The 16792-nt window shown below is 51.9% G+C and overlaps 1 protein-coding gene across 1 annotated transcript in view; it reads right to left on the reverse strand.

Annotated features, from left to right (window-relative positions):
• Positions 1-16792, reverse strand: part of SMG1 (SMG1 nonsense mediated mRNA decay associated PI3K related kinase) — a 2768248-nt gene that overhangs the window by 2624021 nt on the left and 127435 nt on the right. The window lies entirely within an intron of this gene.

Here is a 16792-nt window from a genome sequence, read left to right on the forward strand (position 1 = left end):
ATTCACATGCTGTGAATATTTACCGTCGTCAGGCTGGGAAACCTCAGTAACTTTAACTTGGCGTATTCCTATGGAAAAATTCAACACTAGTGTCCTATCAATGTTCTTAATGGGTGCCACTGGCCACACCAATAGGACGTGTGATATAATAACCCTGCCCCACGGCTTCCCTTCAAATTTTAACCTCCAAATTAGAGGAAGCCCAAACCAAGGTTTGCCGGTGGGCACATGTGAATCCATGAGTGACAAAATGCTGGAGAAAGCGAGTTACAGGTAAGAAACTACTCCCTTCGCCAGCATTGGATCTTTCATGGATTCACATGCTGTGAATAGATTATATAGCAGTATGACTACATGGGAGGTGCATGACAGGCAAACCACACCCCATGCCTAAAGACATAATGAATCCAACAAATGACATGTACCCCCAGGCATGATACACAAACAGCAAGGCAGAAAACTAATAAAAACACCGCCTGAAGCTGCAGGGCCTACCTTAATGGAACAGGCGTTGGAGGACAGCCTGTCCCACCTACACATCTACCACATGCGGCTGCCGCAGACAGTGCCTGGTGGAGGTATACGGCACCGCCCAGGAAGCCACCTGATCAATGTCCATGAGCGGTATACCAGACTATAGCACCACTAATGATGCATGGACCGTGTAGAATGGGCCTTAGGGGTGCACCTCAAAGGCTTGCCAGCTTTTGCGTGACAAAATTAAATTGTAGAGGAGACCCAACGGAAAAGTCCTTGCTTTGAGGTGGACAGCCCCTTGTAGGGACCAAAAGCCGCTGTTTCAACCTCCGGACATCTTGCATACGGGTCAGATAAAACTTCCATGCCCTCTTGACGTTCAGAGAATGCAGGGCTTTCTGCCGGCGTGGACGCATTAGCAAAGAATGAGGGTAAGGCAATGGAAGCAAGTTTGTGAAACGCTGATGGCACTTTCGGGTAGGGATTAGTAGCCAGAAGAACCATGTCCCTCATAAATCTCAGATACAGTGGGTCAATAACCAGTGCCTGTAATTCTGACACCCGTATGGCCGACGTGATTGCAACCAGAAATGCTACTTTCCACGAGAGGAACTTCAAGGAAGCTGTCGACATGGGTTCAAATGGTGGTTTCATCAGAGCAGGGAACCACACTGAGGCTCCACACCGGTGCAAACCTCTTTGCCGAGGGGGAAATGTCTGAAACAGTCCTTTCAAAAAATGCTTAACCAACCTATCACTAAAGAGGGGAGTAGCATGTCGCCATCTAGTGAATCTAGAAATCGCCGCCAAATGCACCTTGATCGATGACCACGCCAGGCCCTGTTGCGCAAGCTGTAAAAAGTACGGGAGGATCTGGCCCGGTGAGACGTCGAGTGGCTGCACTTCTGGATGCCCCTCACACGAGGCACAGAACCCTACCCATTTGAGACCATACAATACATTGGTAGAAGGGGCCCTTGCCGCCTCCAGGATTCGCTGACACTCCTGTGAAATACCTAGATGCCCGAACTCTGCGTGGTCAGGAGCCACGCAGCCAGGCTGAGAGATGCCGGATTGTAATGCCATCCTCTGCCCTCGTCCTGCGACAGGAGATGCCGGTCCGCTCCTAGACGAAACGGCTCTTCCACAGCCAGATTAAGATCTGAGAACCACATCTGCCTTAGCCAGAAGGGGGCCATCAATATCACTCTGTACTGGTACTTGTGCACCCGTTTCATCATTCTCCGAATGGGTGGAAACGGAGGAAAGTCATACGCAGAGGCCCGTCCACGGAAACGAGAACACGTCCCCCCCCATCGACTCTGGATGAGCCACTCTGCTGGCAAATCCCAGACACTGCTCGTTTTACTGCGTGGCGGACAAGTCCAGCGGGGGAGACTGCCCCCCTCCCCCCAATTTCAGAAGATTTTTGCAACCTGCTCCTTCAGCCGCCACTCATGCAGCTGACTGGTGCTTCTGCTGAGCGCGTCGGCATGAACATTGTGAACCCCCTGCAGATGGAAAGCTACAATATGGATCCCTGAGCCAGGGACCAATGCTGGCAAACCCAGCCCCAACCCCACTTGACATAGACGGGCGTGCACCCTGCAGACCCAGAGCCGACTGATAGAAAATCGGTTCCTGTTCTTCCTCCATTCCTGAGAAAACAGTAGGCAGCCGGTTCCTGCTGCAGAATGTCCACTGGAAGCATGGGCCCAAAGCCGGCAGATTGCCACGGTCGTCTCTTCGGCAACAACCCCTCCGAATCCATCTGCGCCAACAACAACAGTGGGCCACTGTCAGTAACAGCCGTGGACGGGACAGACACCACAGTCAATGACGGAAGAGCAGATTGTACTGCCACCATCGACAAGGTAACATCGGTCGACGACACACTCGTCGGAACAGAGGCCTCTACAGGCTTTGATTTCGCTGGTGAAGCATACTTCTTGGAAGAACCACCAGATCTGTGCTTTGACGAGTCCCGGCTGGACGAAGACCTGCGATTGTCTTTAGGCTATGAGTGCTTCGAGGAGGAAGACTCCCTCGGCTTAGACGGTCCTCTGTCCGACGCCTTCAACTTCTCTGGCCTACCACCGGCCACCTTCGACTTGTCCTGCCGATCCGACTTGTGTAGCGAGAAGCCACTCGCCCCGTTCAAGTGACGAGACCTGGACGTAGAGCACTTGCTACCTCTCACCACCTCCAACGTAGGCAACTCTGACTGTTGCTTCTTAGCAGGGGGTTCTGCAGACGCTGACCACCGATGCGCAGGGGCCTTCCCTGCCGTCACCGAAGACTGGTTCCCCTCTGCCAAACCCACCTCCGAAGCCGGGTAAGTGCCCTCGTTCAGGCAACAAATGAGCCTGCGGTTGCAGTCCTTCAAAGACTTCTGCGAAAAGCCCTGGCATATCTTGCAGGCATCTGCTGAATGATGGCGTATAGACAGACAATCCATATGACCATCCCCTTCTAACACCTTCAGGCCGCAGGCACCACAGGGCCTAAAAAGATTTTCTTCTGGGCCACAGATGACATATTGGCTGGATACGAAAATTATATGTTACTCACTCACCGTAGTGACTTATGTACTCTTAGTCCATAGTCCCGTTTCCTCCATACTGTACGGGCGTCCCTTCCAAGGGACGGGAAACACAACCTTTTTCACCAGAAAAAAATGTTTCTCCCCCCTTCAAATTTAGAGGCGCGTGCAGGGGCGCGCCCCAGGGAGCATGAACTGCCCTGACTCCGCCCTCCAGCGCCACACTTCAGTCCCCATTGACACGTCGACAATAAATTTTAACATTGCCTAATGACACCAGTACTATTAGGGGGGAGGTTGGTGGGACGTATGGAGGAAAGGGGACTGTGGACCAAGAGTACATTAGTCACTACGGTGAGTAACTTATAATTACTCTTACGTCCTGTCCCCTTTCCCCCATACTGTATGGGCAATTACAACTGATTGTAGCCCCAGTGTGGAAAGGAGACCCTCCTTAAGTAAATAGGTTTCTGAGAACCGCCTGTCTAAAAGCCGCATCAGATCTGGAGTCGGCATCGAAATAGTAATGCTTGCAGAAAGCAGAGGGAGAGGCCCAAGTGGCGCCCTACTTACGACTTGCCAAGGGACATGGCGCTGGAATGCGATAGCTGTTGCCTTGGCCCTGACTGCTTGGGCATGTACGTTTGCCGGGAGCGGCTTGTGCTGGCCCTCGTATGCTTCCTTGATGGCCAAGACCATCCAGCGGGATATGGGGGATTTAGAGGGCTGACAGCCTGGCCTTGAGCCTCCGAAAGTGACAGTGTCCGACTTGTGGAAGCCCTTGGTCCTGTCCAAGTAGAATTTTAGGGCACGCCTGAAATCCAGGCAGTGCAGCACTCTGTGCTTCGTCCTTAGGAATCGGGAAAGGACTACTTCTTCATTCAAGTGAAATGCAGATGGAACTTTGGGCACAAATCCCGGATGCGTCCACATGACTACTTTGTCCTTGTGAAATATTGTATATAGTTCAAAGGCGACCAGCACCTTGATCTCGCTGACTCTGCGAGCCGAGGTAAGAGACTATTGATGGTGACCAGCCTAATGTCCACGGATGCCATTGGCTCTAATGGTTTGTGCGCCAGGGTGCCCAAGACTATGTTAAGGTCCCACACAGGGTGTGGTCTCGACAGGCGGGTAGAGCCTAGCGAGACCAGTCAGATGTTTGACGATGGGGTTGGAGGAGGAAAAAATGCCTTCCTCAGATTTCCTGTAAGCCCCAATGACTAAGGTATGTCCGGCAAGTGTCCACCTGTACGCCTAAATGAGCGAGGTGCGCCGAAAGAAAGCACGTCGTCCAAATTGCAGGCCAAGGGGTCCATTCCCTGAAGTCTGCCCAGTGGCAGAATCTGGTCCATTTGCTTTTGCACATTGGCCCTGGTGGTTTTACTCTTGGCGCCCTGTATGATCTCCAGATTGGCCCGTGAGAGGCTAAGGTGCTGCAGCGTTACCTGCTCGCTTTGAGGGCTAGTTTCCCTGGCGCGGGTGGATGATTCGGCCTCTCTGCTGCACCAGAAGATGTGCTGGGCCCGTCGGAAGGTGCATCAGGGGCACCACAGAGAATGAGTAGTTCCATAAACCATGGCCTGGCGGGCCACCATGGAGCTATCACAATGATGTGGAGTCGGTGAGACTCCTTGATCTTGCAAATTACCCTGTGGATCAGGGGAGGAGGAGGAAAGGCATAGGCCTTAATGCCGGTCCACTGGAGGTGAAATGCGGCGCCCAGAGAGCCGGGGCCCTGCCAGGATGCGAACTGGGGACACTTCCTGTTGTGCCAGGTGGCAAAGCGATCCACTTGGTGATGACCCCACCTGTTAAAGGTCTCCTGAAGAACGAGGTTGTTTAGTTGCCGTTCGTAATTGTCTGCTCCCAGCCTGCTGAGCCGGTCCGCCTCCAGGTTGGATTCCCCCAGGAGGTGGACTTCCGAGAGGTAAATGTTTTCCAGGGCCCATTCCCACATGCTGATCGCCAGTCTGCACAGAGGAGGGGGATCTGGTGCCTCCCTGCTTGTTGACATAGTACATGCTGGTCGAGTTGTCCGTCTGGATGAGGACAACCTTTCTCTTGAGAAGTGGTAGGAATGCTCTGAGCGCTAGCCAGATGGCATTCAGCTGCAGCCTATTGTTTTGGTATTCCTACTCCTGTCTAGTCCAGGTGTCGTGGACCGAGGGATCGTCCAGAGTGGCTCCCCAGCCCTCGAGCGAGGAGTCTGTGGTGATGGTGGCCTGCGGAGAGGGCGGCCGAAAGGGCTTGCCCGTCCGTAGGTTGCAGTCCATGGACCACCAGGTTAGATCCAGATGGAGGAATGTTGAGGATCTCGGATTGCGAGCCCCGCTCCCGATTCCATGAAGCTCTGAAGTGCAGCTGCATCCTTCTCATCCTTAGTCTCGTGTGCGGCACAGCTAACAGGACCGCCGCCAGTGGACCCAGGAGATATTGGTACCATCATGCCGAGGTCCCTTCTCTGCTGAGGAAGTGGGCGTGGCCCTCTTGATGGCTGAGATTTTGAACTGTGACAGGAAAACCCTCTCGGAGCATGTGGCCCAAATGACTCCCAGGAATGTCAGTCTGCGTAGGCTGCTGCTGTGACTTCTTGAGGTTGCGCGAGAAGCCCAGGTCGTGCAGTGTGTTTATAAGGGCATGGAAAGAGTGGCGAACCGCTTCCAGAGATGTAGCACCGACGAGCCAGTCGTCGAGGTATGGGTAGATGTGGAGGCCCTGCGCTCCGAGGAGGGCCGCCGTAAAGACCCTGGGGGCCGAGTTGGGGCCAAATGGAAGGACTTTGTATTGGAAATGGTAGCCCCATGATCCTGAATCGTAGGAAAGAAAGATGGGGCTACCAAATCGGGACGTGTAGGTACGCGACATTCAGGTCAAGGGAGCACATCCAGTCTCCCTTATCCAATGTCTCTGCTATAAAAGCTGGTGTAACCATCTTGAATTTTTGCAGGGGTAGAGAGGTTGACGGTGGAAAGGTCCAGCACAACTCAGGCCCACCTGGTTCTTCTGAATGGCGAAATTCCTGGTGTAGAAGCCAAAGCCTCGCTGGGAGGCTGGGACTTCCTCCACTGCCTGGCTCTCTACGAACGACCGGATCTCTGTCAAAAGAGTTGCTGTCCCAACCTGTGGGCGTGGAGGAGGGAGGAGAGGCTGGGATAGGAAGGCGGTACCCCGTGGATACTACGGAGAAGATCCAGGGGTCCGGAAAATTCTGGCACCATAATTGTGCATGGAGAGCAAGCCTGCCCCCCACGGGAGACATTTGGACCCGGAGGGGCGCGTCATGCCTTCTTTCCCTCGAAGGCCGACGCTGAGGAGGGGGACTGGAAAAAGATCTTACTCTCAAACCCCTCCTACCCCCCCGGCACCCCTTTGTTGTTTGCGTCGGTTCTGAGGCGAGCAGTCCTGCTGCCTGGATCTGCATTCCTCGAAGCCGCAGAACCCTCCATATGCAAGACCCTTATCCGAGCGCTGCCGAGATTGACGTTTGTGAGCTGTTCTTGTCCAGCACTTCGTCCGTAGAGAAGTGGAAGAGGTTTCCCTCCCTCCCTCCCTCCCTCCCACCCCCCCCCCCCAGCCCACTCGAACGGTAGATGCGCTCCTGGACATCCGGGTTCAATTTCGTTGCCCGGAGCCAGTCTGTTCTCATGTCCGTGGATATGCAGATGGCACGGCCCGAGTTATCAATATGAGCCACTGGATTCCATGAGGTCATCGCCACGAGCTTGGCTTCCGCTAGCCCAGTCTTAAAGCGTGATTGGCACTGGGTGGGGAGTTACACAAGGAAGTCTGCAATTTCCCGCCAGAATGTTGGTTGGCGGCAGCCAGCATGGCGTCTGCATTGGCCTGACGCAGGGGCAATGAGGCGTGGGAGTAGATCATCCTGCTGTATGCCTCCAAGATCTTCTCCTTGCCTAGCAGCGCCGCAGAGGAGGCGGCTGAGGACGACTGAGGCTTGGCATATAGTGATGCCGCAGCGATCACCAAGGAGTGTGGCTGCCGATGGGTCGAGAGCAAGAGTATCCTCCTCCATCTGCCTGTAATTGGTGTCCAGGCATCGATTGACCGGCTGGACTGAGTGGGGGCTTGAGCCAATCCTTCTCGGCCAGGGAGACTACATCGGTTTGCAGTGAAATGCGCATGCTGGCAGAGGGGCGTCTTGTGAGGACTTCAGCCAGAACCCCCTGTGCCGGCTGTTCATTCTTAGGTTGGGGGAGGCCCAGGTACTCCGCCAGGCCAGCAAGACGTTCATGGAAGGCCCTGGCCGAGTATGGCGTGTCCGGATCCTCCTCCTCGTCCGTATCCTGAGGATCTTGTGGAGGAGGAGTAGATGGCACCATAGGCTGGGGTACAGGGACCACAGCCGGAGGCTGAGGAGGCAGCAAGATGGCTCTGGAGCCGGCTGCACCGGGGCTAGGGGGTGGGGGACTGAGTCCTTGATGATAACCCATCTGAGGAGACCTCATGAGGCCGAGGAATTTCTCGAAGAGCAACTCCTCACTGGCCAAAGAGTCGGCAGGGGTTACCGACAGGGTAGCGGGGGCTGCTGGAGCCGCTGCGTACCCAGTCCATATGGACGCAAAGGAAAGTTGCCCAGCGCAAATTAAGGGTAGATTGTAAGCCATGTATCTGGTTGAGGACAGTCTCACCTTGACACTTTCGTCGCCAAATTTGTGGAATAGTGGACGGGTGCCCTTGCTGGCGCGGCAGCCATTTTGTCGAGGTGCCTGCGACGTGTTGCTCAGCCCACTGGGCCCGGCCTTGTCCAAGACTCTTGCATCTGGATCACGAGGCCTACCCTGCTCCTCGGGCCTCGGCCCAGTAGGTGAGACACCCTCGATCCGGGGTTCAGTAGAGCTGCGTTTTTGCGCCCCCCCCCCCCTCGGAAATATTGGCGGTATTAGGGCATAGCCCCTCGACCCATTGTGCCGGTAAAAGGACATAGCACCTCGGGTGTAGACCCGGTACAAGAACCTTCTGGTCCCTGAACAATGCCCAGGAGGATCCGAGGATCCCTAGACCCAAAGGCCGGTAGCTGTAGCAGCCTCGGTGCACGTACCGGTGGGAGCCCCTGGCCGGTCCCTCCCGCGCAGGAGAGTCCCTGGGAAGGAGTCTCCCTTGCGGGGTGCACTGAAATCTATTGGCCCTACCTTGGGCCTGGTTCGATGCTTCACGAAGTTCTTGAGATCCTCTGGAGGAGACCTCTGGAAGAGCTCCCTCCACCTGGCTAGTCTGTTCTTCAGCCCTTTCGAGGACAGTCACACGCCGAACATAATTACCAACCGTGGTCTGGGCCAAGGCAACGTGGGCATGGGGGTCTGAAGTTGGGAAAGAGCCTGTTGCAGGATGGACACCTGCTGAACCCTGTAGAAGTCGACATGCGGCAGGGAGGAGCGTGACGCCTTAAGACACAGTACCTGAATGATAGATAAGACAGAAAAGACAAAGAAGTATCCGCGCATGGAATTACATGGCCGAAGCCAAACCCAGGAGCGCTGGTGAATTCGGCCTGTTCCCGTCGATGGGGAAAAGGGGACTGAGGTGTGGCAACGGAGGGCCGAGTCAGGGCCGCGCATGCTCCCTGGGCCGCGCGCCTCTAAATTTAAAGGGGAAGAAGGTTTTTTTCTGTTGAAAAAGGTTCCATCTCCAGTCCCTTGGAAGGGACGCCCGTACAGTATGGAGTTGAGAGAAGCGTGCCTATTAGCGTGCCCTAATTGAACCGACTAGTGTCCTGAATAGGCTCCCTGCGCTTAGTTCAATTTAGAAGTGTACACGAGAGCATAGAGGTTAGAAGCGTGCCTAAATATCACTTCTGCGCAAAGTCCAAGTTAGAAGTATACCTAATAGTATACCCGTGTAATGTAGAATCTAGAACTGTGCCTAATAGTCTAATATCCTCTCTATACAAAATTTGAATCTAGTGATAGACAGAATATCTTCTCTATACAGAATTGAATCTAGAGGCAGACCTAATATCTCTGCGTACAGTTGAACCTAGAAGTGCACCTATTAGTCTAATATCTGTGTAATGTAAAATTTAGAACTGTGCCTAATAGTCTAATATCCTCGCTATACAAAATTTGAATCTAGAGGTAGAATACTATCTCTGTGTGCAGTTGAATTTAGAAGTGTACCTAATAGCCTAATACCATCTCTGTGTGTAGTCGAACCTAGAAGTGCACCTAACAGTCTAATATCTGTGCAAATTGAACTACAATTAGAAAGCCCACCTAAATTCCACCTAAAAAGCTTGTACCAAACATGAATACACCCACTCCAGCAGCGTTTGTCGGTAACTACCACCGTGGACCGCCCCCACTCCCCAATCCGCCTTCCCTACCATCCCCCTTCCCAAATCATCCCACCCTCCTTCGCATTCCGTACCATTCCCCTCTCCAAACACCAAGCCAGAGGGGCACGATGGCGAGCCAACCACCCTAAGACCACTCCTCCCCCAAGCCCCACCACTGACCACCCGTTAACCAAACCCGCTCCCCTCACTATCACACCAGCCACACCCCGCCCTGCCATCATCCACCCCCGCCTTGCCCACAAACCCCTGCCACCTTCCCCCACCGACCGCACCCTTTGCCCTCCCTAAAAACTGCACGCCTAGCCCTAGCAAGAACAGAAGCCTCATCCCTCTCCGTCTATTACCCCCCCCTACCCTTTCTCACACACCAATCACAACAAAGACACTAAAAAGGAAACGTACCCTGTCCCCCTCATTCTCTCAGCTCTCTTCGCCCCCGTCTCAAGCCACCACCTCTTTCCCCCAATCACCACCTCCACCCCTTGCCTCAACCTTCCTGAAACCCCTCTTTCGATTTCTCACCAACTGCAACTGAAACTCCTAACCGCCCACACCCAACCTTCAAATCCCCAGGGCCATACCCAATCACCCTAACACGCATCCATCCACTCCCACCCAAAACCCGCCAACCGTTCTGCTCGCCCGCTTCCCCCCTCCCCACATCATCAACCATCCTACCCATCTCCGTCTCCAGTAGCCCCAACCCCCTTTGCGCTCCAGCTCCGACACTAACCTCACCTACCAAAGTGAAATGCATCCTATTTAAAGCCCAATCCGTAGCAAGAAACAGACACAGCAGCTTTGACCTCCTCGCCTCTGACAAACCAGACCTGGTTTTCATCACTGAAACTTGGTTCTCTGAAGCCTTCCTCCCCAATCGCCAATGAAGCCTTACTCCCCCCCAAACCCACCCCCCCACCCCGACTACTCCCTCATAACACTAAACCGTCCAGCCAAAGGTGTAGGAATAGCATTATTCTTCAAATCGCACTTCCGCACCTCAATCATCGACAACCAACCTAGCATTCCTTCCTGTGAATCACTCCTCGTTAAACTATCTCTCCCCATCGCTCTCACACAACTTCCTAATGATCTACAGACCCCTTGGTTACGATAGATAATTCTCAAACAACCTCTGCGACTCTATTGCCACCTTTCAACTAAACCATCCCAACCTCACCCTCCTTGGAGACTTCAACATATGGCTCGACATCCCCACCAACCCTATGACTCACTCTCTGGTTGACGGTCTAGACGCAATTAACCTCCAATCCCACATAAACGGCCCGATTCACTATAAAGGACACACTCTAGATGCCATCTTTAGCTCCCACAACCAAATACAACTAAACCCCCCCCCCCCCCACCCCTATCATCTGGTCTGATCACTTCATTGTTTCTTTCGCCATTCTCTCACCTGACCCCCCTTCCCGTACTTGAAGCTGAACCTCCGAAGCTACGCAAATGCTGGAAAAAACTAATAATCGTTCCTGACCTAGCCGACGCACTCCTCCAGTCTCACCACCTATCTGCCGACCCAATAAACAACCCCCCCCCCCCCCCCCCCCGACGCCTTTGACACATGGCTCAACTCCTCACTAATGCGGCTCACATCCTCCTGCAAACCATCAGCCCGCCGTGGCCTGTTCCCTAGATGGTTCACACCTGAACTGAAGACCACTAAACAACTATATAAATACCTAGAACGCAAATGGCAGAAAGACAAAACCAAAGAAAGAGTAGAACTACCTTGACCCGACACCTTCACCAGTACAAGGCCGAAATCCGGAAAGCAAAAAAAGCCCACTACAACTCCCGAATCCTAAACTGCCAAAACCCCAGCAAAAAACTTCACAAAATCATCTCCGAATTCACCAAACCGGCATGCACTACGACCGTCCAGACCCCCTCTCAATCACTGTGCGATTCACTCTCTCCACTTTCATACCACGGCTCTCGAAAGAACAAATGCTCTAACCACCAAACTGGTGGTCTTACATCCACCAGGCAACCCTCCCCCCTTACCGGCCAACCTACCGCACGCGACCACTACGCAACCAATGTTCGAATCCTTTAGTCCAATATCACCAGACCAATTTCTCAAACTTCTATCTGCCCGCAAACCATCCGGCTCTCCCCTAGACCCTTGCCCGGCCACAACCCACAAAGAAATCTTAGCTTCGACCTACGCAGGAGAACACGCAAGATCCATCATAAATGACTCCCTTTCCTCAGGTATCTTTCCCGACGCATTCAAAACGGTTCATGTCAAACCTCTAATAAAAAAACCTTCCCTCGACCCTCTCGAGCCCAAGAACTACCGCCCCATCTCAAACACCAGGTTCCTTGCCAAACTCAATTGACCGAACCGCCTACTCCCAACTAAATGCCTTTGTTGAAGCCAACAATCTCCTAAACCCCGCACAATCAGGTTTCAGAGCCCATCATGGAACTGAAACCACCCTTACCTCAATCTGGGATGAACTTACAATAACGCCAGACTCCGCGGGATGCCCCGCATTAATCCTTCTTGACCTATCCGCTGCCTTCGACACGATCAATCACTCAATCCTCCTTGACCGCCTCCACTCCCTAGGAATTCGTGGAACTGCTCTTAAATGGATAGCTTAATTCCTCAAAGATCGGTACCAAATAACGATACTCTCCACCTATTCCTCCCAAGCCCGACCAGTCGACACGGGAGTCCCACAGGGAGCATGCCCATCTGCTCTCCTGTTCAATCTCTACTTGATCACCCTCCCACCAATAATTATTTCACACAACATCCTGTGTTACAACTACGCTGACGACAACTAATTCTAAAACTCCTGAACTCAAAACCCAACTGCCAACCGGACCTCGCCTCCTGCCTCCTTGACATAGAGCTCTGGACAACCCAAAGCCACCTCTTGCTAAACCCCTCCAAAACTGAAATCATGGTATGTGGCAACTCCAAACTTCTTCCACACCCACTACCCTGGCCACCCGCCATGAGCAACTCACCAACCCCCTCTAACTCAGTGAAAAACTTTGGATGCACCCTTGACGCCGACCTAACACTCTCGCGCCAAGTCAACAACGTCTCAGTCCTGCTACTACCACCTTAAAACCCTTAGACGCATCTTTCCATATCTCTCCTTTCCAAACAGACTCTCTGCGGTCCAATCAGTTGTCATATCAAGACTTGACTACGCAAATCCCCTCTCCCTCAGAGTCCACGCTTACCAACTGAATAAACTTCAAAGGGCACAAAACGCCACAGCCAAACTGCTACTTGCGCTCGGCCCAAGAGACCACATCTCCCCTGCCCTTAAGACTCTGCACTGGCTCCCAGTGGCCCGAAGGGTGACTTTCAAAACCTTATACATCTCCCATCGAGCACTGCATAAAACAGGGCCTCAATATCTTCAAGACAAGCTAAAACCCTACCACCCTCAACGCACTCTAAGATAAAGCTCAGCCGGCCTCCTAGTCATACCTAAGACAAACTCAGTCAGGTTAGGCGGATCATCATTCTCAGCCTTGGCCCCCCACGCTGTGGAACGCACTCCCACCCCACATCCGCCTAACCGAAGATCTAATGTCTTTCTGCAAACTACTGAAAACCTGGCTCTTCCCCCTAAAACCAACCCGTACGCAAACTAACCCAAACAGTAACACCATCTCAATGACACCTATCCAACTATTAGATGCGAGAAATCGACATCTAATAACTGCCTATATAAACTAAAAAGACAAACAGAATTGGACGGAACGGGCAACGCATGTGGATGAAACACGTGACATGTGGACTGAACGTATGAAATATGTGGATAATACAGATGAAGTATGAATATGATGCAGATGAAATATGTGGATGAAGTACATAAAACTTAGATTACACGGAGCAGATCGGGGCGCATGGAATGGACGTGGTGCATGGAACAGACGGGGGCGCACAGAATAGCATGACATACACGGAATGGTTTGGAGGGCACGGAACATCTGAAGAGCATTGAAAAGAACGGTCTGAGTGCTTAAAATGGTCGTAATGCACAGCACAGTCCGAGTACAAGGAACGGATGGAGTAAGCACGATCTCAAGCACCTACAGTAAACCTCCATTTTCACATCCCACGCTTACTCTCTTCTTTACATCACCACTCAAATAGAACACAGCGATACTATGACACCATTCGGTATAGCTGTTCTCATACCAACATCTGCCTCAAACTCCCAAGCACTCACTATAATCACTGTTGGTTACACACACCCCCCAGCCAGGCGTTCTCCTCAGGCCCGACGCAGCCACAATCTATCTGGATAAATCATCCCAGAATGAACACATACTATTGACCTCTCAACCACCACACCTACCGTTAAGAAGCAGCTACTTCACGAATGCCACACCAGCTGCACACATATCCGGTACTCACACGCACCTTTGACTCTCTCGACTTTCTACGGACTTGAACTTCGGTTCCCAAGGGTGTTCAACCTACCAGCGCCTTCATACCAATGATACATAAGGCGCTATATAAATGCAAAGTAACATAACAGTAAAGGGGACGGACGCAAGAGTAAAGCATGTGCAACCACAGAGAGAAACACAAGGTGATCCCAACAGTTTGGAGACGTTGAAATCTGAAGGGAAGCCGCGAGGCAGGGCTATTTATACAAGACGTCCTATTGGTGTGGTCGGCGGACCCAAAAAGAACATTGATGGCACACTAAGTGTCAAAGTTTTCCATAGGAAAACGCAACGTTACAGTTACCGAGATTTGCCAGCCTGACAACTGGAAATATTCACAGCATGTGAATCCATGAAAGACTCAATGCTGGAGAACTTTAATTCCTCCCCTCCTTATACTTGGCGCCACCACTGCCATCAACTTGATGAAAATCCTCTGGGCAGAGGTGAGCCCAAATTGCAGAAGTCAAAACTGATAATGCGAAATGACAACTGCGAACCTCAGGTACTTTCTCTGCTTGTGGTGAATAGGCACATGGAAGTATGCATCCTCAAGGTCCAATGATATCCAATACTTGAGCTGGAGGGCCTGAAGGATCTGAGAAAGAGAACCATTTAGAACTTGTTCTTCCTGAGGAACTTTTTCAAGTATCTCAAGTCCAAAATGGGTCTCAATCCTCCGTCGTTTTGGGGGGTCAAAAAGTAAGGAGAGTACCACTCCCTGTTACTCTCAGTCACAGGTACTGGCTCTATAGCACCTTTCTCTAGCAGACTGGAAATCTCCTGCAAGAGGTATGAAACTGGAATTTTGTCTGAGTGTTTCCCCAGTGCATGATAGACGCCTTCTTAAAAAGGAGAGGAAGTAACCCTGGGACACTAAGGCCCAAACATAATTGCCTGCCATTCTTCCAAATGCTGACCTTGCCTGCCCCCCCCCCCCCACATCCCCCACTGACTTTCTGTGGACTAAGGCCTCAGAGTGGTTTTGGGCCAGCTGAAACAGCAGATGAAGGCAAGGTAGCTGCTGCCTGGGCAGACTTTGCACCTCTTCCTCGTCCACCACGAGGGAATTGTTTTTGGCCTCTGACTGGCCTGGCGTCTTGCTCACAAATGAGTAGTAATGAAAAGTCATACCTTTCCATCACTGCAGTCGGATGGGAAGATTGAGGTTGTCTTATAGCGGCACTAGAACTTGGCTGCAGCCTTAACTTTTCAATACTTCCATCCGCCTTGTTGCCAAAAAAGGGCATGTTAAGAGGTCTGGGCTGCATATCCGGTGCGACCCAGACTTCAGTAAACATGTAAATCTACATGTTACTGTGCCCGCCTTCACTAGCAGAGTCCAACCCGATTGGAGGTACTCTCACATTGCATCCTTTCCATCCTTTACAATATTAAGGAATCCCTCCATTTCTTCCCCTTCAGGGATATGATCAGCCGCCATCGAAAACACATCCCACAAAGTGGATGAAATTGGCCAGAGCGCAAGTGGTGTTAGATTTAAGGGCCATACTACAAGCCGAAAAACCCTTTTGCTAGGGTGTCAAAGCGTTTGTCGCCTTTGTCGGGAGGGATGTCAGTGTAAGCTGCTGCCCTAGAAGTGGAAGTGGCAGCTTGCACAACCAGGCTCTATGGGGTAGGGTGCCTTCAGAGGAAGTTGGGGGTCAATGCTGTATGGCTTCTATTTCTTTGCCAGCATTTTTTTTACAGCTGGGTTGGTGTCGGGTGGCTCCTAGTTCGCCAACACTTTTTTAAAGTGCAGACCGAAATGGTAGGGTGCTTTTGTGGACCTTTGTCAAGTCCATCTAATAAGTCATCCTGCTCAAAGCCAGTAGCAGGTCTCCCACATCCAAGGTATTCCATGACCATATTCATTAATTGTACAATGCTTCAGCGTGCTCAATAGGGTCAGTTGAAGCAAAATCAAATCTCAGACGAATTGTCCAAGCCACTTTCGCTCTTTAAGCTCTCAAAAATATTTAATCCTGGACTCTGACACTAAAGCTTCTGGAACATTCGGTGTCCCACATTAAAAGGCAAAAAAGGTGAAGAGTCCTGGTCTGAGAGTTCTTGGGCAAAGGCTTAAAGCATTTCTCCACACCTTTTGACGGCAATGGCTTAAGACTGGCTCAACCCACGACTCGGGAGTTTGAGGGCTGAGGAACAGCCTCTGCGACACCTTGAGGGGACGATTGGTTTCGGCCCGGGCTCGAGGGCCTGCAAGCTTTAGCCCGCTTGGACTCCACATTGGCCTTGGCAGGTGCAACAGCGTCATGACCCTTCACCATTTGCTTCAAAGGGGCCAGGCCGCTTTTTTGAAAGATTTGTCATCTGGAATGTCTCCTATTCAGCTTTTGAGACTGACCTAGCCGGGCAGGCCACCCTGCTCTCAGGAGAAGAGTCGGTGGAGGAAGATGGGGACCTACGATGCCTCATTTTCGATAATGTCCTTGACGAGTGACTAGAACTGCTCTAATCGAGAACGTTTAGTACCTTTTTGCTGCGGCTCACCTCTTGAACTTCGTTCATCCGACGATCTTTTCAAGAGCGTTGTGGAAGGGGACTTCTGAAGGCCGCAGCAAGTATCCACATTCTTTCCTCAAGTGCCTTCTTCGTCATAGATTGACAGCCGCAGTCTGAAGTTGTATGGCTATTGCCAAGACACCATAGACAAATGCAGTCAGGGTCTGAGAGACAACTTTAACCCACACACAATGCATTTCTTAAACCCGGTCTTGTGGAGTGCGGGGGGGGGGGGGACTTTTTTTTAGAATAACCGCTGTGTAGTATTCTTAATAGGAATGTTCTTTAAATCATGTCAAACTACAGTGACACTTAAGTCAGAACAAATGCACACAGAAGTAGGCATTTAAAAAGTTACGATGAGGACTGGGTGACGACAGCTGAATGAATGGAGCAAGCAACGAAGAAATAAACTCATGAGAGTAGTGCGCAAAATACACAAAAGGGGTCTGGTGGTGGGGGGGGCGGGGAGGGGACTGTTGAAACTG

Source organism: Ambystoma mexicanum, chromosome 2q (genome assembly GCF_040938575.1).
Source record: "Ambystoma mexicanum isolate Mex_15411 chromosome 2q, UKY_AmexF1_1, whole genome shotgun sequence".
In the NCBI taxonomy this organism is placed as follows: Eukaryota; Metazoa; Chordata; class Amphibia; order Caudata; family Ambystomatidae; genus Ambystoma; species Ambystoma mexicanum.